At 36.6% G+C, this 7,918-nt stretch overlaps 1 non-coding gene across 1 annotated transcript; it reads right to left on the bottom strand.

The window, feature by feature from the left end:
- Positions 1-6,914: 6,914 nt before the first annotated feature.
- On the bottom strand, positions 6,915-7,020 carry LOC112760646 (small nucleolar RNA R71). Its single transcript, XR_003181077.1, has one exon. It is a non-coding gene; the product is annotated as a small nucleolar RNA R71 (small nucleolar RNA).
- Between the last annotated feature and the right edge of the window lie 898 nt (positions 7,021-7,918).

Here is a 7,918-nt window from a genome sequence, read left to right as displayed (position 1 = left end):
TCATTCTAAAATGAAAGTGTCACACTAAGTTTGGTGTTGCCACTTACCTTTCATGCATAGTACCATGCACAACTCACTTATTAATGCAATCATATTGTCTCTTTTCTTTGTTCCTTGATTGTCATCTTTAATTTTTGCTTGCTTAAACACATGCATTACTTACATCTCTTCTTGAAGACATTCATGATTAATCATAAATTCTATCACCACTATTTTATTTGTTTCTTGAGGATAAGCAATCATTCTAAGTTTGGTGTTGGGGAAGGAAGGAGTAGGAGGAAAATGACAACAACAAACATGAAGATCTACAAGGTGGTTAAGTTCCTTTTCCTCTTATTTATCTTCTATACTTTCAATTGCATGATTGTCTTCCATTTCTTTTATATGCATGTGTATTCTTCTTTTTGGAAAAGCATAGCTTGATATTTGAATTGTAACATGTTGCTATGATATTATAACTACCATCTTGAATTTTGTGAGTCAAAGTAATTAAGTATCATGATCATAAACAAACAAGGTAATTATAGAAGAATCTAGCATGAGCATATAACTATTGGAAGGCTAGCATGACTATTGTTGCTCAATTGCATTTGAATTTGTTTAATTGAAGTTTTCATCTAGGATATTTTATGAAATGTTTGAAATATTGAAAACCTTGAACAGCAAATCAATTAAAAGATTAAGAAAGAAAAAGGGAAAAATGAGAAAGTTGAAGGCTCTGAGTACCAATGACAATTCATTAGTCAAGTACTTGTGGTGTTTATGTATCAAGCAAAAATCTTGAAAACAAAATACTTAGAGTCAAGACTAGGCTCAAGTGCAAGCACTCCCTCAAAGCTCAAGGCTCTAAGCACCAATGATTAGAAGGAAAGTAAAGAAAAGAAATAAATGAGCTTAAAGAGTCCTCTAATTAAATGCTTGTGGTGCTTATGTATCAAGTGGTAATACTTGAAAACAAAGCATTTAGAGTCGAAGCTTTTAACTAATGGTGCAAAGCACCCAAGAAGCTAAGCTAAGAAAAAGATGAAAAGCTTTTTCAAGGAAGGAATATAAGGAAAAGATTTCATAAAGTGAGCTAGATAGAAACATCAATCATTTGAATTTCTTTTGTGATTGTTGCATGCATAGTAAACTAGCCAACCATGAACATAAAAATTGCTAATCTTCTTACCTTGGTTTGTCAAACTTTATTGCATGGTTCTTTGTTTGCTTGAGGACAAGCAAAGTTTAAGTTTGGTGTTGTGATGACTGTGCATCATATTATATTTTTCTATACTTTTTCATATAAAAATCAATTCATAATGCTTAATTATGGGAGTGTTTTGGTGATTAAATTGAATATTGCTTTGATTGTTTGAGTTAATGAATTTTGTAGGAAATGATAGAAAAAGAAGCAATAAAAGCACTAATAGAGGAAGCACACTCCCAAGGTGGCAAAAGAGTTGGAAACAAACTCAAAGAGAAGCAAAGAGGATTTGCAATCCTGACCTCTTCACACTCCAACAAGAACAACTCGAGTTACAAAGCTCCAAATGAGGTGATCTCAATGCCATTGGAAAGTATACTTCCAGAACTTTCTAACCATAAATAATACTCTATAGTGGACACTGATTTGGGAGGACAAATTGCTATTCGTTTAGCTTCACAATTTCAGCGTAAAACAAGCCCTGCACTTCGCCAGACTGACCTCTTCACCTTCAAAAGATCATAACATGGGCTAGAGAAGTCCAAATGACATGCTTCCAGCGGTGTTAGAAAGCTGAGATCCAGGGCTTTCTAATGATATATAATACTCTATAGTGGGCATTCATTTTCGGAATGCAACAGACTAATCATTCAGCGAGCAAGGTTTCCCAAACCTTCACAAGCCCAAAATGCCACTTCAATGACACTCTACATTGGGCCACTACCAAATACTCAAATCCCTTCATTTATTCTTCAATATTTCAAGCTTCTATGAAGGGAATTAAAATATCACAAGCCCAAGTCAAGCCACAATTAACAATCAATCAAGGCCATAAGAATCATCTAGAAGTAATTAGGAAATTTGCATTTGATTTTAATTTCATTTGAATTTGTAATTTAGGTAGCTTAGAAATAGGACCTTAGCTTCATCATTTGACACACACCATGGAGGGGTGGAGGTGACTCCACTCCCCTTTCACTCTCATTCTCTTCTCTTCTTCCATTTTCTTTCATACACACTTTTGTAAATATTTTGCTATGAGTTTCTAATTTCCAACATTTGGGAAAGAGAGCTCTAATGCAATTTAATGGGTTGGTTTATTTTCATTCTTCATCTTCAATTATTCTTTCATTGCTTCTTTAGAGAGAGTCTTTGTGCTTCAAAGATCTAATTACTATCGAGAGAGGGATTAGATCTATTTGAATTCTATGATGAACTTGAGAAAGGAGTCATAGAATTTAGTTTGAGGCTCTTCTCTCACAACTCTCTTGATTGATAATTCTTAGCATGATATGTGAGATGTAATCACTTTGAATTGAAATCTTGAGGGTTGTGTGGCTGGTATGCGAAATTGTTACTCAGATTAGGTTTGTAAAATTTTTTGTTCGTTCTCTCCTTGGCAATGGCGCCAAAAACGGGTTTACAGAACCATGGTCCAAACATAACTTCACAACTTCGCACAACTAACCAGCAAGTGCACTGGGTCGTCCAAGTAATAAAACCTTACGTGACTAAGGGTTGATCCCACGGAGATTGTCGGTATGAAGCAAGCTATGGTCACATTGTAAATCTCAGTCAGGCGGATATCAAATAGTTATGGAGTTTTCGAAAATAAATAATAAATAAATAGAAAATAAAGATAGAAACACTTATGTAATTTATTGGTGGGAATTTCAGATAAGCGTATAGAGATGCTTTCATTCTTCTGAACTTCTGCTTTCTTGCTGTCTTCATCTAATCAGTCCTACTCTTTTCCATGGCAAGCTTTCTGTAAGGGCATCACCATTGTCAATGGCTACATCCCATCCTCTTGTGAAAAAGGTCCAAATGCTCTGTCACGGCACGGCTAATCATCTGAGGTTCTCGATCATACTAGAATAGGATTCACCCTCCTTTTGCGTCTGTCACTACGCCCAACACTCGCGAGTTTGAAGTTCGTCATAGCCATCCTTTCCCAGATCCTACTCGGAATACCACAGACAAGGTTTAGACTTTCCGAATCTCAGGAATGGCCATCTATGGGTTCTAACTTATACCACGAAGATTCTAATATCTCAGACTCGGTCCTCTGTATTAGATATCTAAGAGATACTCATTCTAGCTTGGTTGCATGTAGAATGGAAGTGTTTGTCAGGCACGCGTTCATAAGTGAGAATGATGATGAGCGTCACATAATCATCACATTCATCATGTTCTTGGGTGCGAATGGATATCTTAGAAGCGGAATAAGTTGAATTGAATAGAAAAATAGTAGTACTTTGCATTAATTTATGAGGAACAGCAGAGCTCCACACCTTAATCTATGGAATGTAGAAACTCTACCGTTAAAAATACATAAGTGAAAGGTCCAGGCATGGCCGAATGGCCAGCCCCCAAACATGATCAATATGATCCTAAGTTGAACTAAAAATCATAATATGATCCGAAGATGGTCAAAAAGACGACTAATACAATAGTAAAAAGTCCTATTTATACTAAACTAGCTACTAGGGTTTACAGAAGTAACTAATTGATGCATAAATCCACTTCCGGGACCCACTTAGTGTGTGCTTGGGCTGAACTTGAATGTTACACGTGCAGAGGCTTCTTCTGGAGTTGAACGCCAAGTTGTAACGTGTTTTTGGCATTCAACTCTGGTTCGTGACGTGTTTCTGGCGTTTAACTCCAGACTGTAGCGTAGAACTGGCGTTCAATGCCCTTTTGCGTCGTCTAAACTTGGCCAAAGTATGGACTATTATATATTTCTGGAAAGCCCTGGATGTCTACCTTCCAACGCAATTAGAAGCGCGCCATTTTGAGTTTTGTAGCTCCAGAAAATCCACTTTGAGTGCAGGGAGGTCAGAATCCAAGAGCATCAGCAGTCCTTCTTCTACCTCTGAATCTGATTTTTGCTCAAGTCCCTCAATTTCAGCCAGAAAATACCTGAAATCACAAAAAAATACACAAACTCATAGTAAAGTCCAGAAATGTGAATTTAACATAAAAAATAATAAAAACATCCCTAAAAGTAACTAGATCCTACTAAAAACATACTAAAAATAATGCCAAAAAGCGTATAAATTATCCGCTCATCAGTGGCTCTAAATTAGAGACCGTTCTTCATCTCTTCTCATGAGCAATTAGATCAAGAGATTAGCAATTTATCAAGTTAAGAGAAATCAAATCACCAAGAGATTGGGGTTTGATTACTTAAGATTTGCCAAGAGATCAATGATTGCATGATTGAAGTGGAGATGAAAATTGTTGATCTTGAGAATGCAATGTCTCTTGATCCCAAAGTTAATTTCATTCTTAATTCTTGTTATTTACTTCTTGTTTTTAATTCTTGTCATTTAATTATTCTCTTTAAATTCTTGTCATTTACTTATGCACATTTATGGCTTTATTTACTTTTGCACATTTACTCATTCCAAGTGTTTGTAGGAATACTTCACTTGATTTTACTTTCTAGTCATTTACTTTCTTGCACTTTACTTTCTTGTACTTTCCATTCCTTGCAATTTATATTTTGCACTTTAATTTTCAGCACTTTAATTTCTTGTCATTTACTTTTCTTGCACTTTATTGCTTTTATTTAATTTCAAGTCATTTACATTTCTTGTTGCTTATCATTCAAACTTGAATCGTCTAACTAGAATAATTAATCAACTATTGCTTGCTTAATCCATTAATTCTCGTGGGATCGACCTCACTCTAAGTGAGTTTTACTACTTGATACGACCCGGTATACTTGTCGGTGGTTATACGTGAAACTAATTTTCACGTATCACTGAGCTAAGCCCATTAAGTTGTAACTGCTTCAACTAAGCTCAAAAGCCCACATCGAGAGACTTGCAGACCCAACTGAAGATTAGAGTAGTAGTATATATAAGGGTAGTTTTAAACTAGGAAAGGGAGATTGGGACCTGGGGATCCAGGATTGTAAACACTCTGTATTTCACTTTCTCTGTAATTCAGTTTTACTTTCAATGCACTTTTCATTTTTAATTTCCATTCCCAGAGCTATGAACAACTAAATCCCTCTTCATTGGGTTAGGGAGCTCTGTTGCAATTCAATGGATCAATTGTAGTTCTCATTCTTCTTCTTCTTTCTTTCCTTTTGATTTACTAGAAAGATTTTGTTCTTCATTCAAGCATTCAATTGTCTTGGGAAAGAAATTGAATGTACTTGGGTTTTGTGATAGGCTTGGAAGAGAAATCACAGAACCATGCTTGAAATCTTTCTCACATTCGATTAGGTTGGGGGTTGGATGGATATAGTGACATGTAATCCTACCAATACTTTGATTTATAAAGGTGTGTGGTATAATCAGTGACCAAACCCCATCTCTTCTCATGGGCAATTAGATTAAGGAATTAGGCAATTGTTCATGCTTAGAGCGATTGGATTGCTAAGGAACTGGGATTCAATCACTTAAGATTGCCAAGAGATCAATGCATGCAGTGATTGAGAAAGAGATGATAATGAACTTGATCCGGAGAATGTAACATCTCCTAAGCTTAATGAATTGCCCACTTCTGATCGTTACCCATTCTCTTTACTTCTGTTGTTTACATTTATGCTGAATCATTCCCCATCCCTTTTAAGTTTCTGCAATTTAAGTTTCTGCAATTTACTTCCTGCAATTCACATTTTGCCATTTACTTTCAGCTATTTACATTTTATGTTATTTACTTTTCCCACCATTTAAATTCTGTAATTCCCAACTCAATTCTTGCTTAGCTCAACTAGAACACTCCTCTAATTAAAGTTGCTCAACCAATCAATCCCTATAGGATTCGACCTCACTCTATTGTGAGTTTTTACTTGACGACAATTCGGTATACTTGCCGAGGGAGATTTGTAGCGATACAAGTTTTCTAGCATCAAGTTTATGGCACCGTTGCCAAGGATTCATTTTGCATTAACAATGATTAAATTAGAGGATAACTAGATTGAGAAATTTTTTTACCTTTTTTGAATTGTTTCGTTTCTATTATTTTACTTTCAGTCTCAGCACTTTTGCTTTTACTTTATTGCTTATTTACATTTCTGCATTACTAATCTACTAACTTTTTGATAAATTTCACCACTCACACTAACCATAATCTTAACAAGAGTGATTCCTTCACTTTTCTCTTGCTTGTGTGATTTGCTGATTGTATGACAGGTAGAAGAAGAGGAGCTTCAACCTGCTTTGAATCTGAACCTGAGAGAACCTTCCTTAGACAAAGGAGGAAAGTAAGAGGAAAGAGAGTTATTAGTGTAGAGGAAGAAGAGGACTTGGATATGAATATGGAGGATGATATGGAGAACCATCATGAGGAAGAGGCACATAATCATGCTAGAGAGGGTGCAGCTAATCATGTTGGGCATGAGAAAAGAGTTCTAGGCTCTTACATCAACCCAAACCTAGGAAACTGTGGAAGTAGCATCCTAAAACTAACCATTCATGTCAACAAATTTGAGTTAAAGCCCCGAGTCATCACCCTTGTTCAAAATAATTGTTTATTTGGAGGAAGTGCCCAGGAAGACCCCAACGAACATTTAACCACATTTGTGAGAATATGTGATACAGTGAAGTCCAATGTTGTCCATCCTGATACCTACAAACTGCTTTTGTTTCCCTTTTCTCTTAGGGACAAGGCAGCAATGTGGTTAGAATTATTTCCTAAGGAGAGCTTGACAACTTAGGAAGAGGTGGTGAATAAGTTTTTGGAAAGATTTTATCCTCCCCAAAGAGTTAACAGATTGAGGGCTGAGGTTCAAACATTCAGACAACAAGATGGTGAAACCCTCTATGAAGCATGGGAGAGATACAAAGATTTGACAAGAAGATGCCCTCCGAAAATGTTCAATGAATGGGTACAACTTCATATTTTCTATGAAGGATTGTCACACGAATCAAAGAAGGCTTTAGATCACTCTTCAGGAGGCTCTCTCAATAAGAAGAAGACCATAGAGGAAGCCATTGATGTCATTGAAATAATGTCTAATAATGAATACTTCTATGCCTCAGATCGGAGCACCACCAGAGGGGTAATAGAGTTGAATTACATGGATGCATTGCTAGCCCAAAACAAGTTGATTACTAATCAACTAGCAGAGCTCACCAAGCAGATGGGGAGGAACCAAGTTGCAGCAGTCAATGTCCAACCACCAACTCAAGAAGGGGTAAATGCAGAGGAAGAAGGTGATTGGGAGCAAGCCAATTATGTTGGAAACTCATCAAGACAACCCTATGATCCACACTCAAAAACATACAATCTGGTTTGGAAGAACCACCGAAACTCTGGGTGGGGAAACCAGTAAAATCAAACTCAAGATCATAGAACCCAAAACTCCAATCATTTCAATAACTCCTCCTACCAACAACCAAATCAAAGATCATACCAACCACCACAGAACGATTCTTTCCAGCCTCCATATCAAGCACCCAATAGCCAACCTCAACTCTCAATTTCCAACTTACCTTCACCATCTGAGGATAGACTATCACGGATTGAAGCCTTGCTTGAAAATCTTTGCAAGGAGGTTCAAGACAACAGAACATTCAAGGATGAAGTAAGGTCTAGTATGAAAATTTGAGGAGAGACCATTAAGAAGCTTGAATCTCAAGTAGGATACCTTTCTCAACAAATCTCCAAATCCACTGACAGCTTCCCGAGTGATACTGAGAAGAACCCAAGAGGAAAGACAAAGAATGTGAGATAGGAAGAATGCAAAGAGATCACTCTAAGAGAAGGAGAGCT

Source organism: Arachis hypogaea, chromosome 16 (genome assembly GCF_003086295.3).
Source record: "Arachis hypogaea cultivar Tifrunner chromosome 16, arahy.Tifrunner.gnm2.J5K5, whole genome shotgun sequence".
Lineage (NCBI taxonomy): Eukaryota > Viridiplantae > Streptophyta > Magnoliopsida > Fabales > Fabaceae > Arachis > Arachis hypogaea.
Note: the sequence above shows the minus strand (reverse complement) of the source record. Positions and strands in the feature narration are given on the sequence as shown.